General features: G+C 37.2%; 1 protein-coding gene across 3 annotated transcripts in view; it reads left to right on the top strand.

Annotated features, from left to right (window-relative positions):
* Window positions 1-1,300: 1,300 nt before the first annotated feature.
* LOC134748444 (zinc finger protein 541) overlaps window positions 1,301-23,398 on the top strand; it is a 346,807-nt gene continuing 324,709 nt past the window's right edge. For all 3 annotated transcript variants that reach the window (XM_063683236.1, XM_063683235.1, XM_063683234.1), the window contains exon 1: window positions 1,301-2,664. The gene's annotated coding sequence lies outside the window, so the exon portion shown is untranslated. The remainder of the gene's footprint in view (window positions 2,665-23,398) is intronic.

Raw genomic sequence — 23,398 nt, 5'->3', positions numbered from 1 at the left:
AATAGCAGAATAAATGACCTAATTACACAGATAAAAACGTGTTACGAAAGAACCGAAGAAAATATTTACACAATTACACTAATAGCAGTAATGGCTTAATACCATTCTGACTTGAGATATGAAATCTATTTTAGCTTATAAGTCTTATAAACCTAAACATATGATAAAAATAGAAATAAATAAGAAATGTTTTGCGTTGTATAACTACCAATATTCTTCAAGCTTTTTGTCAAAGCACTAAATTAAACTAAAAGATTAATCAAATTACTATCCCTGGAACTACGCAAAGGGGTCCATTATTTTGAGTTGAGCCATTCGACTGCCATTAAAGCTCCTTAAGGATTTAGGTACTGTTCGCGAATTTTTGTCCATTAGGAGACTTTTTAAAAAGATAAACAATAGTCCTCAATGATCGTTGGCCTTGGCTCCAGCGTGCACTGCAGCGTGCGTGTGGTTGTGCGACCGCGGTGCCCATTTGTCAATTGATTCCCAATATAATGGAGGGTACATCGTTACATTGGAGCTGTCAGAGGCGGTCTCCCGCTCGGTATAGATTTCTGGCGGGTGTGAGTGAGGAGGCGCGGGTGTATCGAGCGCTGCGTGCGCAGCCACGTTGGTCTGCTCATCTCGCTCGCGCCGCAGCTTCCGCCTATACTGCTTTCTCCAACGACCTACACAGCCTACGAGAAAGTTGCGTGCTATTTGATTATGCCACGCGTCTGTGTGACCCCTTGTTTATATTGGGCTTGATGCCACTTTAAATTGATTAATTCCTTACGACGACACCTACATTTCTTACAATCTACTTAGATTATTTAGATTTAAATTGAACATTCGTAATTCAGTAACGACACTTGCAATTTTCCCGAAAACCGAATTAATCTCAATAAGTCCTAGTTTCGCCTCTCGGTGAGAAGGTCAGATGGCAGTCTCTTTCGTTAAAACTAGAGCCTATGCCAATTTGTTGGATTAATTGCCAAGCGGACTCCAGGTTCACATGAGCCGTGGGAGAAACCCGCAACAACGCGAGGAAGGTAATGACACGAAATTTTCTTGAGATTAAATTAATGTTATCATGGTACGTGCAGGAAGCAATAATAATAGCTTTGTATTCGGAAATATAAATTATACTACTTTACTCTGTTAAGAGAGTTCAAAACCATGAACAGTGTTTATTTACACATAATTATTAATTTATTTATTCAGTAAGACTCAATCTTCTATAACTTTAATAAGCTTGTATTAAGAAAACTGTATTTATAGAAGACAATCAATTTAAAACCGATTCAAGTAGGTACTAAGCAGAAACAAAACATCAAAGACGATAGACGGCATACGATGTGCGCACAATGGAATCTATTAGGACAACCGTCGTTACTCAAGAAAACCCACGCGTTTGTGAAAGCGGCCTAAGAGAGTTTTCCACAACTCACTAACACCGATTCGCTGCTCGTGGCTACGCGAGTTTTCACGCACACACGCCTGCGTAGTGAAGTAAGCGGCTGAAACTAGGCGAGAGATCGCGAGAGAGAGCGACATCTCGCTTGCGCCCAGCCTCCCGTCCTATTTCAACAGGTTTCGCCTTTCAGCAGTTGCAGCGAGAAACGCGTGCCTCTGCCTCTAGTAACACAGCACAAACAGTAAGAGGAACACACGTCGCGTTCGGAAACTGAAAACACAGTTTCACTGACTGCGCGGACAATACCTGACATTCACCGCCGTCCTCCGACTTACGGTTGTTTATCGCATATTAGTAAGATGGGCTGACACGATTTGCGAGAGAGATAACTATTTTTAAATGCATATGGCCCATAGCGGTGCGTGTTCAGTAGACGGCCGTAGTGCTCGAGAAAACCTCGCAATCCCGCGGTCCCGCGTCCGCGGAGCGTGTGTCAGTCGTCACGTGCGAAACATGAAAACTGTCAAACCTGACTGTGCCAAAAACAATCATCAAATAAACCCTATATAGAATATGTTAATGTTATAATAAAGTGCGTCCGATGCGGTGGAAGGGATGATTGGAATGTAGTTATATAGTTTTGTGATGAAAGACATGGAAAGTTAGCAAGATGTAAATTTATGCATACTATCAATGTTTACCTCTTCAGTGTTGTGAATAACGATTAGTTTAAATTATTGTAGTGTACGGAGGAGCCGACATGGAAGGAAACTGCCGCAGAGTGGTCTTGCGGACGATGTTGAACTGACGGCGAAGCAACCGGTTGTGATAACGTAGGATGTGTGGTTTCGGCCACCCTCTGCTCACGGACGTATCAATAATAATCAAGTCTGGTTGTAAAATCAATCCATAAGTTGTGATTAAATGCTAGGAAAGCAAAGTAATACTGATAAATGTATATTGATAACATATTAAGAATTCGAATACTTAATAAATACCTGTTCTGGTGTTCATGTTTCTACTTCTACTGTTAGCGATGTTACAAAGGTTGTCTGTGTTACATTTAGGACTCGATTTTTCCTGAATTTCCCTCGAGGTTGTGAATACTTATAATAAAGGACTGAAGCAAAAACTTGCAAGCTTCATTATCATTGAGATGGCCGTTGTGCTGGGTTGTTTTCAAAGTGATACAGTGAAAGTACTTGGACATAGTTAAATTGTGTTTGTGATAAGGAGAGGAAATCAAAGCAACCTTAACTGGTTAGGTAAGTTCTTGTGTGTTAATGTTAGATGTTTTACTCCAAGTTTTAATGATCTTCCTTCTGTGTTTGTTTTTATAGGTATGCCATAGAATATGGTTTTACCCCCTTATTCATAAACGTCTACTAAATGTGACAAGCCGCTAATAATGGTTTGTCCCTGTCCGACGTATTGGTATGATGGAAAGGGACAAACGATTATTAGCGGCTTGTCACATTTAGTAGACGTTTATGAATAAGGGGGTAAATAAATACTTACCTTTTTAACTGATAATTATACCTATTAAGGTGTTTTGTTTACTTTAAAAACCAACTGACCTATTATATGTCGACGGTTAAGGGATTACCTCATCTAACCTTTTGAACTAGGTAACATTTATTGCAGTGCCTACTACAATAAGTGGACTTCACGTATTTTATTTAACTGACGGGTTTATTATCAGGCGTATGTATGTATTGAAAACCTGATTCTCCTGATGATGATGATGATTATGCTGATGATGATGATGATCCTGGTGTTTTTGGGTTCTTTCAACTCAGAATCACTAGCATATTGAATCCTGATTTTTGAAATTTGTATGAAAATTGTACATTCCACTACGTTACGAACATACAAATGAAGAAAAAAAATCCCACAAAAACGTGACGTAATGTAATGGACATTTTGGGATCTTTTTTTAATGGCAGGATAGAGAATGCTGTCGATTCTGAGTAGAATGAGCCCATGAATGTCCAGATTTGAAAGAATCAGGTTTTCAATATTTATTTTAGAAAACGTCCATCGGAACGGCCGAAATGCTCAAAAATATCTGAACACGCTCTCTAACGCTTTGACAATAGTGTTGATGATCAGATGTTTCGGAGCACCTTAGCAGCTCCGATACATCTGATGGTGACTGTCCTTAATCTTTAGCTTTTTGCTCTACAGACGATTTTTTTAATCTTTTAACTAGAGTAGAGACAGAAAAAAAAAATCCTCAGTAAAAAATATATATATATAGTTCATATATACCAGAATCTCTTGTGATAGGTACGCATTGTGTACATAAATACATAATGTCTAGATTTGTTTCTGTTGAAGCCGTAACTAAACTTTCTAAGGATTACTAAAAGCCTAATCTCCATTTAATTAGGTACCTATCAGAAGCCGTATTCACATGTAAGTAGTTTCAGAAGGCAAAACATATATAAAATTGTTAAACATAACATCAAAAGTTACACAAAAACTCCTTGATATTGTACTTACATTAACCGACTTCATATTATCAATTTTATATGTATTATTTCGTTCCCAATGTAGATAGAAAGCGTCCTTAATTGAAGCAGACTCTTAAAGTTCCTTAAAAATGCTTGGGCAGGACGAGGATCCAGATGTAATGCGTAATATGACTGAATTTTTTTTATATTATGTAGAAGCAAGGAGATAATGAACGTAATGAAACATTTATTGAATAAACTACATACTAAGTAGTTTTTAACATTTATAATATCTTGGATTTTTCTTTGCTATCGACGCTATTGAGTTAATCTCTAGTATGTGCAAGAAAAATCACAAAGCTAGTTCTAGCTCTTTAAAATTGTATTATTTTAGACTTCTCAAAAGCAATTTAGATTCCACGTTTGAATAAAGTGTACATTGTGGGAACAAAGAAAACAGTGAAATAAAAGAATGGGTTCGCGAAATAGGTAGCTCTGTTAGTTCATCCAGTAGCCTAATAAACTTGACACATTACTATTATATAAAAAATGTACTTGGGTCTTGAGTTTTAGATATCGTTTCTCATTTCTACCTTCCTACTTGGTTTTCTTACAACAGTTACAACCATATAGCAAAGCTTGTGAATATGACTATATATCACAATATAAGTTATGCTCACTTTGGCTTTCTATGATTTAACGCATTCGAATAGAAATATCAGACAAAATTGACCCTTTGATTGCTATGTCATGATCTATTATTAAAAACTAATCTTTGTGTATAACTACGACTACATACAAATTAATATTTAATTACGTAGAAACGTTCAACTACATATAACGGAGGGTTGAGCTGTATACTACACAGTTTGTTAAACTATGTAGTTGTTGCTGCGAGTTTGCGTTTTTAAGAGCAGCGCTAGTCCTCGTGCACTTGTATAAAACATTTGGCTAGGAAATATTTATCTGCGCCCCACTTGTATCAAAAACATAAAGGCCAACGTGCATAGATGAGACTTAAAGTCCAGAAGTTCCGTAGTAAGTAGTTAGTGAGAAGACGTGCTTTAACATATATTTTCAACACACTTGCTCAAAACGACGTTTTTATTCCGCCGATTTTTGGCTCATAATCCTGGATATTAAACACACGTGCTTTTTCATCTAAGTTAAGAAGGCAACTGATTGCTAATAATATGCATGGAAACGGAGGCTTCTTAATTTGGTCGAGTAATACATTTTTTTGAACCAACTATTAGGTTTCAAATGTTAGTTCAAAGAGGTTTTATCTCACCCACATCTCACCAAACATAATTTAAAGATTAAATGATCTCGTAAATTACATTAATGAATAAACATAACATTTTATCGATTTGATCTCCATCCGTCGGTTAGAAATACGAAAATATTAGCTTTTTTACATTTTTTTAATTGGCGGTTTGTCGATTTCGTTCGCGCCTTTGCCTTGCGCGCGCATTAGAATCGTGCATATAAAAGTAAATAACGCGCCAGCCATTTTCCGTATTTGTCATAAAATTCGAATTAGTTTTGCATGTTTTTAGTTTATATATTGACGAAAATGTCATTTTCAAGCATTGAAAATATATTGAAAATGAAGAACGCATAAAATTGACGCTGCCAGTAATACTAATAGAGGCAAGAGCCGAGAACTATAGCCTTTTACCATTAAAATCGGGTGAAAAACAATTGGCGGCATATGAAACTTTTAAACAATGGAAAATCAGCAAAAACGCCGTCTTTCTTGGAAAACGTGTTGGTAGCTTACTTCAATGAACTGGCGAATAAGTGCCTACAAGCCCAGCACGCTTTTGTGCAATTATTCGATGATAAAACTGTAAGTCACCATTTTGAAAATTGTACTTCTACTGTTTTGACAAAAAAAAACCTTTTTGTAAGTTTTGTTTTTTCCTTGCAAGTGTGTTGAAAAACGTCGTATGAAACGCGTGTGCATTGGTCACACATCGGCTTTCTTATTGCGCACTCGCTTACAGCTCGCGCGCACAATATCGCCTCGTGTGTAATGATCAACGCACACTTGTATCATAATGTACTATTATGGCAAAGAAATAATTTTATTTGATGGGTTATTTTAAAACGTTTTGTTTGTTTCAAAACTACCATAATGATACATCTATAGCTAATTTAATAAAGCATGGAAAATTAAAATAAGAGCTCAATGTTGATCATGGACTGCTTGTTTTAAGCTAATTATTTAGTTGAATATGGTTATGTTTTATTTTTTAAATCAGATTTGCGTAATTACCGAAGTAGATGAGACTACCAAACAATTATTTAAATTATTCGCCCGACGCGTCTTTGTTAAGAAATAAATAAAGCACCAGGGGGCCGATTATGGAATTTCGATCGCTCGGTTTCAAATTCTCCGTTAAATACCACAAGATTCCCAATTTCTATCGCTCGTATTTCAAAACTAGCATTTTGCCGTTTTCCACAGATTTTCGAGTGACGAAATCGAGCGCTCGAAATTTAAAAATCGGCCTCCAATGCGTGCTGTGAACTCCTAAATCTGTCAGCGATCGCTATGTATCACATACGTTACCGGGCTTACACTGCTTAAAATAAACTTGTCATTTTATTGTATACATATGTTGTTTTACCGAAGTAGGTAGACGAGACGAGCAAACAATTATTTGAATTATTCGCCCGAACGTAAATTGTACGTGGGTTATTAACATTACACGCTACGCGTCTTCCGGACGTTTTCTAATTTTAATAACAGGATATTAATTAGATCAGATCCATATCTAATCACGGTCTAATTTATATCCTGTTATTAAAATTTGAATACGCCAGCCTGTTCGCTGAGAATAAATAAAGGACAAGTGTGAATTCCTAAACATGTTGGCATTCGCTGAGTATATCGCATACCGGACATACATAAACTATTAGTTGGACACCGGCTCACCTACGATTAATTGATGCCACTGTATATGTATATTGAAGTAATCTGAATCAGCGTGGTATTCACCTACTTATAAGATCAAGTAAATAAAGAGAGCTTTCAAAGTGGCTGCATTAAGAAACTGTACCAACCTAAGATGTATTATTTAGGATGCTATCATTGTGTTAAAATGATTAAAGGCCTATAAAACACATTTGCTGTACTTACTTTTTAATTAAGACATTACATCATTTGTATTGTTCATTTTTGCTTTAAAAAGAAAATTGAACTTATTTGATTTTTGACCACAAAAGTGAATTTCGATTTAGTATTATTTATTTACTCTAAGAAAAAACGTATATGTATACTATATACTGTTCGTTTCTTTTTATTAATACGTTATAATCCTTATAAGCGAATAAGAATAATATATTTGCTATTAGCTGCATGCCCGACAGTTGTCGAAGAGCCAAATCTTCCCGAGTAATCTACGACCGAGTGCCAAGGCGAATTCTATTGCTATGACACGGCGTCGGCGGCCTTCTATTGTCTCCGAGAGCGAGTTAATTCTCATGTATTAATATGCAAATAATTAATACCGTCTCTGCCGAGGATGATACATCTACATTAAATAAATAAATTAATTTTTCCATACTAGGTATATAATTCTAGTGTGAACTTCCGAGACGTGTCCCTTTTAAGTGGTTCGGGGTCTTTATGGATTTTTTTTCTGTCTCACGTTTTACTGCCGATGCCGGTGAATTTAGTTTCGCCGCGTGCTTTCCGTATTCATCACTGTTAAGAGTGCGATGAGTTTTTATAAAAAAATATTTTTTACCTACTATAATCCAACTAAGTAATATACATAATCAGTCCTAAATAAAAAGTAAAAGGAAACAACACATTTCCTTATATCCGAATCAAGCAAACCTGGAGACTTTTCACATCTTTGTAAAATACCATGGTTGCATTGAATAAATGATATGATATGATCAACCCCTAAATAGGAACCCCGTTTGCGGATAGGTTTGGCTGCCAGTACTTGAATCACTGTCAGATGATTCACGTGCTGGTGTCCAAGCCTTCCTAAGGCTCGACCGGGCGTTATTGTTTAGGTTAGATTTTAAGTAATAATTATGATTTAATTAATTAATTTAATTTTAATTAAATCATTTTACGGTTTAGACTCACTTGTTTTAGTCACTCGCGCGACTATTAGTGCTTGAGAAAGGAGACCTAGGCTCTCCGAAACATGTCGCGCGAGTGACTAAAACAAGTGAGTCTAAACCGTAAAATGATTTAATGTTAGTATGTCTCACAACAGTTTAAATTCGGTTTAATTTTAATGTTAATTTTAACTTAAGCTATAATTTTATTATTTAATGTAAAGTCCCAATGTAATGTGTTATGATCCTAAGTTGGTCGAAATAAATGATTTTATTATTTATTTATTATTATTAAATAAACTCCAAATAGGTACTTAGGTACTGCCCGTTATTTATAAAGCTTAAGATGATTCAAATAAGCCTCGTCTATATTAATAACAATCCCATTTTTACGGCATATTATCTAAAACAGGTTTTAGACATTTATAAAAAACGACATTTATATACAAGTATAAAGGTCTCTGCCCACTACACCGTGTCATATCATGACCGTAGTAGGAACGTGTCAGGCAAAAAAATATTCTTTGTAGGTATGGAAAACTATGAGACTAACTAGCACGTTTCGTCACCGACCACCACCGTCGTGTGCCATGCACGGACCGTCAAAAATTGTCAGCGAGAAAATTTTGCCGGTGCCGAAACGCTCCGTGCACGGCACGCAACGTTGCCAGAACGGTCCGTGCAGGCGGTGAAACGGGGAGCATACGGGTTATAACCGCGTTTGGTGAACGTTCTAAGCCCTTTATAAACGTGTTGCAATATGTCTTGCTTGCTCTTCACTTACGTGGTTAGGAAAACAATTACTAAAAAAAAAAACTCTGAAAACGGATTATATTGCGTATATTGAATTCATCCCGACGTTTCGAACCCTTTACAGCGTTCGTGGTCAACGGGTGACTGAGGAAAAACTACAAAGTGCAAAAATACCCACATAATGATGAACAAAAAAATAATGAACCATCATAGACTATAAACTTTAAGGCTGGTTGCTAGTAGGTAGGTAACTAATGTGAGTGAAAAATATGTCAAGCCCAAACAAATAGGACACTAAATTCACGTTTGTACAGTATATGCAAGTCAAGGCCAGTTGGACGGAAAATCTGTATTCAGAACGAGCGTAAAAATAGTTGGAAAAGATTCGTCACCGCACCTAGCGACTGTCATGTAAAATGGCACTGCCTCAAGAACAATGCGATGCGCCGAAATATTTCTTACATGGAAATTACTCGTTTAAAGACCTGCCTCATTTATATCTCTTATAGGGGTTATGGACCCTGTTTATAGAGGGCCGGGGCCCTATTTTTAACCGACTTCAAGATTTCAAAAGGAGGAGGTTATCAATTCGGTTGTTTTTTTTTTGTTATGTTTGTTACTCCATAACTCCGTCATTTCTGGACCGATTTTGAAAATTCTTTTTTTGATTGTAAGTACACATACAGATTGGTCCCGTTTTTGTCAAAACGCAGTTCTGATGATAGGATCCATGAGGAATCGAGGGAACTCCTCAAATGTTAAAGGCTTACATATAGTGATTTTAGTATTTTCATCAACAAATCAAGCACTTACATTTAAAAAAGTGACATTTGATGAAGTGGAACTGCTGATGATGATCAGAACGGAACTCTTCAATGACGCATAGTTCACGTTTGGCGATTTGTCCTCTTCGCTATGTTTGTTAAGCAAGTTAGGTTTTCAAGAAACATTTTTGTCAAGCTCGAGTTCTGATGATGGGATCCATGAGGAATCGAGGGAACTCCTCAAATGTGAAATGCATACATATTGTGATTTTTGTGAGTGATTTTCGTCAACAAATCCAGCATTTACATTTAAAAAAGTGACATTTGATTAAGTGGAACTGCTGATGATGATCAGAATGGAACTCTTCAATGACACATAGTTCACGTTTGGCGATTTGTGCTCTTCCTTATGGACCCAGACCCAAACTTGGACCCGGACTCGGACCCGGACCCGGGTCTGGACATGGACCCCAACTCGGATCCGGACCCGGACCGAACTCTGACCCAAACTTGGACCCGGACAGCCGGACACGGACCCGGACTCGGATCCGGACCCAGACCCGGACCCGGAAATGCTACTAGAAAAGTGGGTGGTTTTACCTCCTTTTCTACATTATTAGGCAATATTATAATAATTAGGCAATTAGGCAAAATTAGTCAAAAGATGGATTAGGATAATTACGCAAAATATGCTGTCTATTTCATTTCATTGTCTGGAATCTAAGAGTGCACCATCAACAATAAGTAAACTTTCAGCGGCATCCCCCATTGAAGTCGGTTTTTTTTTCTTAAAAATTATTTATTGGTGAGAAGCAGAGTTGACGTTGTAGTATGATAAATTTACCTACGCAAATGTGGTTAGAGATGCGGCCTTAAATTTACAAATATAATCGTAACAAGAGTGCAGTGTCATGAAAATTGTGAACGAAAAACGAGAGTGCTCAGTGGCCATGCACTTTTGCAGCTGATTGTACCTTGTAGCGCCTATTTAAGGAACCTAAGTCTGTTAACCTGTTTCACGTTATTGTAGAGATGTCTTTAATATGAAAATAAAGGATCTGTAAAGGTTTAATGGAATTGATTGCCGGGAATGTTGCCGTGGTATAAAATGGCCCATTTTTTAACACGATGACACGACAAGGGTACGGACTCATATGTTTAAAAAAAAGTTGGTATATTATATATTATAAATACTCTACAGGGGTAGAGACTAATATGGTTTACAGAATTATTTGACAGTTAACATGTGAGAAAAAGTACGTATCTTGTGACAAATAGTATTAAAAAGAAACGAGTAGACCCACAATCGTCGTCGTCGTCAAATATGACCTAACAAAAATATAAATGTGAAATGGAAGCCAAGTTCAATATATAGAATATGACTTGTTGTTTGCCGACTTGCCGCTTGACTCGCCAACAAAAGAATTGATATCTATATGTACTGTGCTGTGTAGAAAATCCTGAAATTATAAAGGATTAGACTTGGCTAGTTTGTACGTATATATATATATAGGCTATTAGGTTTATGTTCCTTTCTCAAATTTGGTCTGTTGGTAAAAACTAGCCAAGTCTAATCCTTTATAATTTCAGGATTTTCTACACAGCACAGAACTTGGTACCCATATAGATATCAATTCTTTTGTTGGCGAATCAAGCGGCAAGTCGGCAAACAACAAGTCATATTCTATATATTGAACTTGGCTTCCACTTCACATTTATGTTTTTGTTGGGATATCATTACTTTTTGTAGAGAAATTATTAATAGCATTCATCATGGATACATTGTAATTTGTAAAATTAATCTATTTTCTTACGTTTACGCTGTATAGTTTTCTTTTTAGGGTTTCGAAGGTTCTTCAAAAGGAAAAAATCTGAACCCTTATAGGATCACTTTGTTGTCCGTCCGTCCGTCTGCCTGTCAAGACCTTTTATCCCGGGAACGGTCGGAGGTATCGTGTTGATATTGAAATCATAAATACTCAGGAAAGAAGCCGAAACCTAGCTCCGCGTACGGTCGAAGGCCCGAAGCATCCTCTGGATGTTAGTGCTTTAACACAGAATAATAGTACAAGTGTCTAAACGCGAAAGCCGAGCTCCGCGTAGGGTAGAAGGCTCGAAGCGTCCAGGAGATTAGTGCTTAAATACAAAACAATGTCAATGTGATTTAATATGTAACACAGAACATTAGTACAAGTGTCTAAACGCGAAGGTCCGAAACGTCTAGGTTGTAAGTGCTTAAACACAGAACAATAGTACAAGTGTCTGATTGTGAAAGGCCGAAGGCCGAGCTCCACGTGGGGCCGAAGGCCTGAAGTGTCCGAAACATCGCTCCATAACGAGTAGCATTTTCACAGAGCGCTCACGTTGGTAGCCCGACGCAGACTGCGGGCTGCAGCCCTCCGCGACCGATTACTCGGTGCGGGCGACGGCAGCGGCACGGCAGGGGAGATGAGAAACTACCCTTGTTTTCGGCATTATTGTCAAATGATGGGTTGCACACAGCACTCACTACGTCATTCGCTAAAGGATCGTCCACACTGACTAACGGCGTAGTACGTTACACAGTTTTCCAGCTTGGAGGCGCTGACCAACCACAATCACGGTTAAAGTTCGGATGACGACTAATTTCAATAGCCGCATATATTTCAATAGCGCGCAATAGAACGCATCGGCGCATCCTCGATCGACTACGGCAGAGAGAGTGCCCTACTCCTGGGGGAAAAGCATATAGGTAGTTTGAAGAACAGGGATAGCCGGGGCTCTGCGGTGACGGAACACGTATTGGACTCGGATTCGACTCACTTTATCCGTTTCGATAAAGTGCTTGCGGGAGAAAAATTCGTGATTCAGCGGAAAGTACGGGAGATTATTGAAATTAGTCGTTATCCGAATTTTAACCGCCATTTGTGGTTGAGTCAGTGCCTCCAAGCTAAAAAACTGTGTTACGTACTTCGCCGTTGGTCAGTTTGGATACTTTGGACGATCCTTTAGCGAATGAAGTAGTGAGTGATGTGTGCAACCCATTATTTGACAATAATGCCGAAAACAAGGGTAGTTTCTTGTCTACCCTGCCGCTGCCGTCGGCCGCGCCGAGTAATCGGTCGCGGAGAGCTGCAGCCCGCTGTCTGCGTCGGGCCACCAACGCGAGTGCTCTGTGAAAATGCTCCTCGTTATGGAGCGAAACATGTCGAGCAATCATCGACTTTATTAACGTGAGTAACCCGGTTTACTAAATACACTTAGTTTGTTTTCCGCCTTGATGAATTCTGGTATTTTGTTGTAAATTGTTATTGATCGATAGCATGGCCCTTGCTTGTAGATGTTCAGTTTCGATTCTGGGGCAGCTAACTTATTCTGGCGTCGTGCGCTTTTTTTGAAATTCGTATATATATATGTGCTTCCTTACAAACATACTAATTTCATATATGTATATGCATGGTAGGGTCAAGAAGTTCAATTTTATAAAATGGTCTCTATAACTTTCTGGCAGATGAACGTTCATAATAATACGCAGGCATTTTTTTTGTTCAACGAACATTTCAAAAGTCAAAAGTCAAAAGCATTTATTTGTTCAACATAGGTAAGGTACATAAGTACAGGTCTCACATAATCATTGTATCACTATGTTGTGCCGTAAGGCGTACAATTTTCCATTTATGGACTGTGGCTGCACGCTGAGCACAGTTACCACTACTTATCAAAATCATCTAACAAAAATTCACTTACACTATAATATGCTTTGTCAATTAAAAATTTAAATAACTTACTTTTAAAACTAATCATGTCATCTGTATTTCTTAGCTCATTTGGAATTTTATTAAAAAAATTTGGAGCCATTCCAAATATACTTTTTCTAAATAACGCCGTTTTGGAAGGCAACGAATTGATTTTGTTTCTAAGACGTATACTCTTAAACTGCTGAAATAGCTGCGGATTGCATTTTACAAAAACTACAATTTCAAAAATATATAAACAGGGTAAAGTTAATATTTTTAAAGTATGGTAAACATGAATCAATTTGCTGGATTCCACATAATGATCTAATACATCTTTTTTGCGCTTTAAATGCCAACTCTCTGTCAACTGAATTGGCCCAGAATATAATGCCATACCTTAGCGTCGATGTTACATAGGCTTGATATGCTGTTAAAACAACCGGTTCATTAACAATCTTTCTTAAATTATATAAAACGAATGAAAATTGATGGAGTTTCTTACATATAGTGTCAATTTGATTTCTCCATGTCAACGCGTGCGTTCTTGTGCGTTTACGCTATGTCCCCAAAGGATCACTCCATACCGAAGCCAGGCGTAGGCATAGGCGTAATATGCGGAGCGGGCGCATTCGATATTTGTGCTTCTTTTTGTTACGCTTAGTGCGTATACGAAACGCGAAAATTTTGTTTTTAGATTTTCAACATGTCCTTTCCAATTTAAGCTTGTGTCAAGTTGTAGTCCTAAAAGGTTTACTTCGTTTACTTCTTCTATTCCGATTTCATTAGATAAATTTGTTAGGTCTAAAGATAACTTTTTATAAGGCTTGAATTGTATTAGTTTGCTCTTTTTAGGGTTTAGGTCTAGACAGTGGTCCTGCAACAATTGTTTAGCTTCTGTAAGCGTTGATTTAATCTCATAATCAATGTCATAGTTTTTGGGGCATTTGAAAAGTAGGGACATATCATCTGCAAAGAGCACGCTATGGTGTTTTAGGGCTTTGGGCAAATCATTTATGTAAATTATAAACAGAATGCAGCCTATAACGCTTCCTTATGGTATGGATGGATTTATTGTTCGCGTTTCGGATCGAATATTTTTGAGTTCCCCTGTCTCTTCGTCATAGTATGGGATTTCTACTAGTTGAGATCTGTCGCTCAAGTAAGACCGTAGCAATTTGTGTGTATTTCTGTGAATGCCAACTCCATACAATTTTGCTAACAGGATTTTATGTGACACTATCATACGCTTTGGTCATATCGAGGAGCAAGCCTATCGCATATTGTTTCTCGTTAATATAGTTTAATATTTCACTCACATATTTATACACCGCGAGGGTAGTGCTGCGGGCTTATCGAAAACCGATTTGGTTTTCGTCTAAAATATGAAATTTTTCTAAGAAATTATATATACGATTAGCTATTGTTTTCTCAAAGATTTTAGATATTACTGAAAGAAGAGCGATTGGTCTGTATTTGCTGGGATCTTCCTTGTCACTGTTTTTCTTTAGAATGGGTTTGATTACAGCTAGTTTTAAATTGTCAGGAAAAACCCCTTGCTCATACGATTTGTTGATTAAGTCAGTTATAATTGGTGTTAGTTCGTCGCTACATTTTTTTATGATAGCTGATGGCAAGTTGTCAAAGCCGAAGCTGTGTTTGTTATCTAGGTCATCTGGAGGTTATAAGTTTCTAGGTCATCTGGAAGTGGGTTAGGTTTTTTTTTAGGTTTTTGATCTATAAGTCAGTCAGACAGTCACAAATACGCCGGTTTTTAAACGTGAATATTTCAATAACTGTTTAAGCTACGTTGATGAAATTTTGTATTCTGGACAAGCTAAGGGCCTTGAATAAATATGCCAAATTTCAAATGTGCAGGTTAAATAGATTTCAAGTTGTGAAGGGGTCAAAAGTAGCTCGAAATGGTTCGTGTAATATTACACACGGTTGCTGCGTCGCCAGTTCCTTTTTTTTAGAACTTGGCTGGACACGCTACCGCGTGTCTAGTTATCATTTTTTTTAGTTTCTGCACCATACACTTCGCACCTAGCCAATAACTTAATTATGATGCATGCAGTAACTAAAATACATATTAGTTTGTATTCTGGGGCAATAATTAAGTGAACACATGTAGGTAATCTGTCTGGCATCTGTTTACTCTTGCTTAGTTATAATTATGTGGTGTGGTTTACAGCCAAAATAAAACATATTTCATCAATCAACCATATTTTGAAGTTGTGCCAATTGAAGTAATTTAGCACACTTTCAGGAATCAGGGTGCCTATCATTTATTAGCTGAAAGCCGTCAATTAAAAAAATATTAGAAAAGAAAACACAACAAAAAACAACATTGATCGTCATAATATATGACGAGGGAGGAGGGTATGACTATATTTTAGATACTTTTATAAAAAGAAACAAGAGTTCATCTTAAATGAACATAATTAAATAACTACGATCACGAGGCCTGTCGAGTAGATTTATTAACAGAAATAAATAAAGCATCGCCGCATAGATACAGAAAGTAAGAGTTAGCTATTTAAGCTTTTTTATTTTCAATTTTTTTCATTTGATTTTCATTTATTCACCATAAAGTAATATGTGCATTACATGGTATGTATGTCGTTACAAGCGTTAGATACTTAAGATACTTAAATTATATGTATAACGATGATATGATAATCGGATGCTTACGAAATTATATTCAATTAGATAAAGTATACTAATAAAAATATATCGTTTGTCACCATATTTGTTAGCGAAGCGAATTATTATTTATGTGCCAGTCATTTGTGGCACGAAGCGGTTTGAATAAAACACCTCATTTACCACTTTCATCACCGTGGCACCGTTTGTACTCGTCACGAATATAACTAGGAGAGCTCGTAAAACTTTATAGCCCATAGTGAAAACTCCCTACGAGGTGATGAGTTTTATTTATCTTGTCACGGGGTTGACCGTAAATAGATTTTTTGTGTTGTGTGTTTTAACATCTCTGGAATTGTAGGTATGATTTGTTTTAGACGACTAAGCTCTATTCTTATTCTCTATTCTATATCTGTTGTTACCTGGTTCTATTTTTTCTTTAAATATTTCTTTGTAGTTTTACATGTATGTAAAATGTATAATTTTGGTGCAATAAAGAATATTTACTTACTTACTTACTTACTCTATTACATTTTATGTAAATAATGTTATGCGTAGCACTTCACTTGGGGAAGACTGACGATGATGTACAGTTTGTATATATTTAAATCCGGTTATGTACCATTGACTGTGTCTTAAAGTTTATTTATTTGTTTCCTTGAAACCACCAACGGCTGTAAACAGTCGGTGGGTATCGGTGTGCGCCAACAATAAAGTAAATTGCACCAACGCTGTAAAATGCAAAGTTACGAACTCAAACATTTGCACCAATAAGCCGGCTTGCACATAAGATATCGTGTGCTCAGTAGCACAATGTCTCAAGTGATATTAGAGGCAATAGTACAATAGTCGTTTCGAAAAAGGTGATAATTTAGCATTCAAGCTAAGAAAGGGTATAAATCATTGACGTCGAACGCCTATCGTTCTTCTAGCTTGATAGTCAAATCGTAGGAGACATTACTCACTGGAGACCACTCCAAAACGTAGATTAAGTATTTAGCATCCGTGACGTATTTTGATAATCTATAATATTAGGTACTTAATATAATTATGTAGAATAACTGATTTCCAGCCGATAACAAATTATCTATTTAAAATGGCCTGGCAGTGGCAATGTAACGTCCTTGATCGATAGTTCTGAAGATGCAATAATATTTTACACAAAATAGAAAGAACACCCTAACATATTATGGTGTTATTCACATTATGTCGCCCTTTGAATAAATATTTGGCCCTCGTTCAACATTTTACTATCTCCACGATAAATGCTTCACAACATTTTGGCTCACTACTATAAAAATGGCCGAGTATTCCGTAAACTGTGAAGTTTTTGATTTATGATAAAAAAAACAAACAAATAGGACTTCTTATTTAAATGCGTGTCATTTAATCGATCTGAAAAATATTCCTATTTTGATGAACATAAATATATATTTGGTCAGCCAAAATGGATAATTGGTCAGCAACTTAAGGTTAGCAAGTGTTTCTAAACCAGTTCGCAATTAATTATTTGAGCGGCAGTGAGCGATCCACCATTAATCAAATTTCGTTAAGCAATCAGTGGGTAAGCGAATTATTTCATTTTGGATTACAATTTAATTGATCCGCAAAAATTAGTTAGCTGAAAAATCTGTTGTTCAGCAAATTAATGGCTATACAACCTAACTTACCCTTAGCTGATTAGCAGTTGGTTTCTGTTCTGACCCAAGACAGAGGTAAAACTCAAGACTGTTGGTTAAATACTGAAGATATAATGCCTCAATTTAAAAGATACAATCCTTTTATATATTGAATTATCTAGGTTAACTATGAATCACACTACATGGGACGTGACGCACACACACGTGAAAGGTGTCAAATGGTTGTTTACCTAAATTCCATTCCTTATATAGAGGAGACTAGGAGAGTCATCTTACATGACTTTCCGTATATGGATTACATTCCTAACCTAATACGGGGGAGAGTCATCTTACATGACTCTCCGTATATGGTACCGCTAAGCTATATGATCCTTATGATCTAATTACATGTTATTCGAATCCTATAAATACCTAATATTCTATACCTACACTTCACTGTGAAGGTCGCAGTTCTAACTTAACCTAACCCACTTTTCTAGTAGCAGTTGGTTTCTGTAAAGAAACGTCGAGAAAAAGGTAAAATAATGAAATTTAATCGCGTTAGTGACCTTAATTATGTAGTGGCAGTTGGTTTCTGTAAAGGTTCTAACCTTTTTTTTAGGAGGGGAAAAATGCAATTACGCATACCACTCGGGCGTGGGGACGAACCCGAGTGGTTATGTGGGACTCCTTGTTTTGGGCTAATGGGACCCCAAGTCTACCCACTAAACAACCCCCCCGTCTGCCGCCATTGTGCTGTAGCGGTGGGCTGTAGGAACGCTCGCGCTTTACTTCTACAGCACCACCAGCACCAGTCCGTGTTTGCGGACCACCGCCTCCGGAGGCCCTTGGTGGCCTCGTTTTCCTATGGACCGTATCCAGTACGGTCGCCCTCTCAGGGATCACGTGAGTGAAGGATGGCAGGCGTCCCCGTGCCTGTCATCCTGAGGTCAACCTACGGAGGCAAGCGGCGGTTGTGTGCGACCCGTCTGCGTCGAGCACGCTTGCGGCGCCGAGGGTCGGCCATTGGGTCGATCTCCCTGGCGCGTTCCGCAATTTCCTTCTGCTCTATGACTATGACGTCTTCGCAGAAGGTCTTTACAGCTTGCCATGAGCTGTCACTGTCGACCATGGACTTGACCACGGCCGGCAGCGACAGGTCCGGCCCCACTATGGCTATCAGATCAGCCCGCTCTGGCCCTCACACTGGGCATTCCTCTAGGGTATGTTGTGCAGTGTCGACTGCCGCGCCGCATTCGTGGCACTCCTCAGTTGGCTCTCTGTCGGCAATTTTGTGCAGATATCTCCCGAAGCAGCCGTGCCCCGAGAGAATCTGCACGAGCCGGTAGGTGAGAGCACCGTGTGTAGTAGTGTAAGCTTTAAGTAAACACCGGTTTGTATTAACACTTGTTTTTATTAAATAATTAGGTTTTCTTACATATATGGTTCTTAGCGTTGCGGCAGCTTCTAGGCAAAGAGGGCGGGGTCACCCATTTTACATTACATATCAATTTTTAAAAGATGCGTTCGGAAACGTTCTATACTGATACATTTGTTTCGGATACTATTACCACTGATATTACATCTTCCCCTTTCTTTTTTTAAAAATTTCATACAATCTCTTCCCCCTTTTCTTTTTAACTAACGCTGCATTACAAATGAAAATACAAAATTTAAGTTTTAACTACCACTACAAATATTCTTAAGTTTACTAAGTTGTCTTTACAAAAATAACCTGAGCCTGTTTTTTTTTTTTTTTTTTTTTTTAAATTCTACCTTGTGCCTAATAATGTAAGTATGCTAAAATACACAATGTAAGGGTCTATGTAGCCACACACTCAACCAGTTGCATAGCACCGGAAGACTACCAATCACCCAGGTCGAACATGATACGAAGTTCTAGTGTACCTAACATTATTGTTATCAATAACATCATAGGACCTCAGTCCATTGTTTTTAACAATTTGGCCTTGTAGCCACTTATTACTATTACATTCTTTTTTAAACCAGACTTTCTGACCAACAACAAAATTATTTTTCCTTTTGGTATTAGCATTATAGTTTAGTATATTTCTAGAAACAGTCTTATGAAACTCACTTTTAATATTAATATTCAGTCTTGGCATTAAATATCTAGATGTGACTGGTAATTTCGTTTTTATTTTTCTATTCATTAACAATTCAGCTGGTGAAAATTTAGTGCCACAAACAGGAGATGATCTATATTGTAAAAGCGCTAATCTGTAGTCTGTGTTGTCCTCCTGGCATTTGATAAGCATTTTTTTAGCAATTTGTACAGCCTTTTCAGCCATACCATTCGACTGTGCGTACCTAGGGCTAGTGTAGGTAAATTTAAATCCCCATATATTAGCAAAATTTTTACATTCTCGTGAGTCAAACGGAACATGATCAGAGACTATCTCACTTGGTACACCAAATATACAGAAAATATCTATTAGTCTACTTATGACAGACTTGGCGCTTTTATTACTAATTGGTTTTACTTCTAGCCATTTTGAAAAATAATCATATATCACAAGATAGCTTTTATTTCTATACTCCATTATGTCTGTTCCTAGTTTTGAGAAAGGCAAGTCTGGGATGTTGTGACATAGTAGTGGCTCTTTTGTGTTGTTGTTTTGATATGTTTGACAAACAAAACACTGCCTTACAAACTTATCTAGATGTTCATCAATTTTGGGCCAATAATACATACTTCTAGCTAGATTTTTCATTTTAGTCATACCAAGATGGCCTTCATGCAATTTTTTAATTATGTCTGTGCGTAAGGATTTAGGTATTAATAATCTATGATTCATAAACAACAAATTTTCATCAAGAGTAATATCATCTTTGAATTTAAAATAATATTGCATGTTATCTGGAATCTGCTTTTTATCTGGCCATCCATTTTTAGTAAATTCTTTAAGATTTGACAATTCTGTGTCCTTATTAGTTTCAGAAATTAATTCTTTTTTAAATTCATTAGTGCACTGCAAGTTATTTGCTAGGCCGACACAGTGAATGACATCATACATGTATGGTTCATCAGTTTCATTACCAGACATGAAAGCACGCGACAGAAGGTCAGCAATATACATAAATTTACCTTTAAGGTACTGAAATTCAATGTCATATTTGAGTAATTTTAATTTTAATCTTTGAAGTCGGGGCGATGGAACCTCATGTATCGATTTTTTCAGTAAGGTTTCCAGTGGCTTGTGATCATTAAGAACAGTGCACTTTTGCCCATAAATATAGTAATGGAATTTCTTGGTTGACCAGACTACACTTAGAAGCTCTTTTTCTATTTGTGAGAAATTCCTCTCTGATGCTGTCAAACTCCTCGATGCAAAACAAACAGGTTTTCCATTTTGAAGTAAGCAGCACCCAAGGCCATCTTTTGAGGCATCACATTGTATAACCACCGGTTGTTTTACATCAAAGTTTTGCAGAACCGGTGCCTCGGTGACATATAATTTTATTTTATTAAATGAATTTTCATGTACATCTGTCCATAACCAATCCACATTTTTCTTAAGAAGTAATTGGAGTGGTGATGCAATTTTTGCCAGGTTTGGAACAAATTTCCTTAGATAATTTACCATTCCAAGAAACACTTGTAGGTCTTTTTTGTTACTGGGACTTTTAATACTGTTAATAGCTTTTATTCTTTCAGGGTCTATTTTCATACCTTCATAAGAAAATATGTGACCAAAATACTTGACTTCATTCATTTTATATTGAAATTTATTTTTATTGAACCGGACATTATGTTTTCTAGCTCTTTCAAACACCTTTGCTAAAATTGCATCATGCTCCGATTCACTGTCAGCACATATTAATAAATCATCACAATAAATTATTACTCCAGGAATGTCTCCAAATGCCCTTTCGTTATACTTCTGAAAAATTTCCGGTGCTACGGACAACCCAAAGGGCAACCGATTAAATTTGTAGCAGCCAAACGGGCTATTAAAAGTACAGAGATCACTGGATTTTTCGTCTAATTTTATGTTATAAAATCCTTCTGATAGATCGAGCACTGAAAAATATTTTTTATTTGACAATCTGGGGACAATCTCCTCAAGAGTAGGTATTAAATAATATTCCCTGACTAGCACACTATTAAGATCCTTAGGATCTAGACATATTCTTAGTGATTTGTCTTTCTTTTCAATTATGACAAGATTACTCACAAAATTCTTAGGATGTTCGACCTTGGTGATGATCTGTCGTTCTTCCAACGATCTTAGTTTCTCCGCAAGCCGAGGTTTGATTGCGTTAGGCACCCGACGTGGCGGCCTCACCACAGGTTCTACATCTGGTTGAGTGTGCAGCACCAGTGGTTCATTAAACTCTCCAACACCCTGAAACAGTTCACCATATTGTTTATAAATTAATTTTTTATCCCATTGGGACTCATCAATTGTGTTTATGTTTTTATTAGGAATGAAGTTTAGCTTAAACAGGGAACACAGGCCTAAAATGGCTTTGACATCTTGTTTTACTATTATAAACTGTGTATTGTACTGAACATCATTAAGTGTCAGTGTTAGTGTTATTTTTCCTTCAGGAACAATGCGTGAACCTCCAAAAGCTACTAAAATACTTCTTGTCTCAGACAGTTTTATATCATTTTCATCATTGACAACTTTTTTAAGATCTTTTAATGACAAAATATTTGCTTGGGCCCCTGTGTCACACTTGAAGTTAATTACAGACTTGTTGTTGACTTTTAAAGACTCGGTCCACTTACAGTTGCATTCGCTACTCGAGTGACACACCCTAACTAGTCAGATCATTTCATAATTATTTTCCTGCTCAAAACATTCAATTTGGTTGATTACTTTGCACCCAACTTTAAAATGATTGTACCTGTTACAATTTTCACATCGCTGGCCATAGGCCGGACACGCCCGCGGGCCATGCTCTGTGTTACATTTTTTACATTTATATATCTTATTGTTAAGTGAGGTTAGGTGTTGTTGATTATACTTAGCTTGACTACTTGAAGACTTTGATGCTAGCTGAGATGACTTGGAGTGCTGCGCTGGTGAACGCCTCTGAACTGCATCCACCTCCGCCATGGTCTGCTTTGCCAGGACCCGCACGTGTTCCCGGGAAAGCTCCGCTGATCTGCAGGCGTCCACTGCTTTTTCAAGAGTTAGATCTTTTATTTCTAACAGTTTTTGTTGCACCCGCTGCTCTCTGATGCCAACTACGATTCGGTCCCGTAGCATCCGGTCCAGTTGTGAGTCAAAATTACAATTTTTTGCTATTTTACGAAGCTCTGTATAGTACGTATCAAAGCTTTCTCCTTCTTCTTGTATTCTTTTGTTGAACTGCCACGTGTTAATCACCTCGTTGGTTTTTGGCTTAAAATATTCTTCGAACAGTGTTATTACATCTTCTAATTTATCGGAATTTTCTGTATTTTCTTTTTTTAACGTGTTAAAATATAATTCTTGCGCCGGTTGACCGATACAGTTAAGTAGAACTGATGCTTTTCTGATTTCCGTGATCTTCTCCAAACCCGCCGCTGACACGAATATTCTGAATGCTTGTTTAAATCTAAGCCATTGCGGATATAACTCTTCAATTACCTCGAGATTTAACGGTGCCGGCATGCGGTATTCTATACCCGACATCTTGAATTCTTGATATCTTCTTTGTCTTGATATTATTTTATTTCTTCTTTTTTAGTAGGAGCTTAGCTCTTCTTCGACTGCGCCATGTAGTAGTGTAAGCTTTAAGTAAACACCGGTTTGTATTAACACTTGTTTTTATTAAATAATTAGGTTTTCTTACATATATGGTTCTTAGCGTTGCGGCAGCTTCTAGGCAAAGAGGGCGGGGTCACCCATTTTACATTACATATCAATTTTTAAAAGATGCGTTCGGAAACGTTCTATACTGATACATTTGTTTCGGATACTATTACCACTGATATTACACCGTG

Source organism: Cydia strobilella, chromosome 16 (assembly GCF_947568885.1).
Source record: "Cydia strobilella chromosome 16, ilCydStro3.1, whole genome shotgun sequence".
NCBI classification, from domain to species: domain Eukaryota; kingdom Metazoa; phylum Arthropoda; class Insecta; order Lepidoptera; family Tortricidae; genus Cydia; species Cydia strobilella.
Note: the sequence above shows the minus strand (reverse complement) of the source record. Positions and strands in the feature narration are given on the sequence as shown.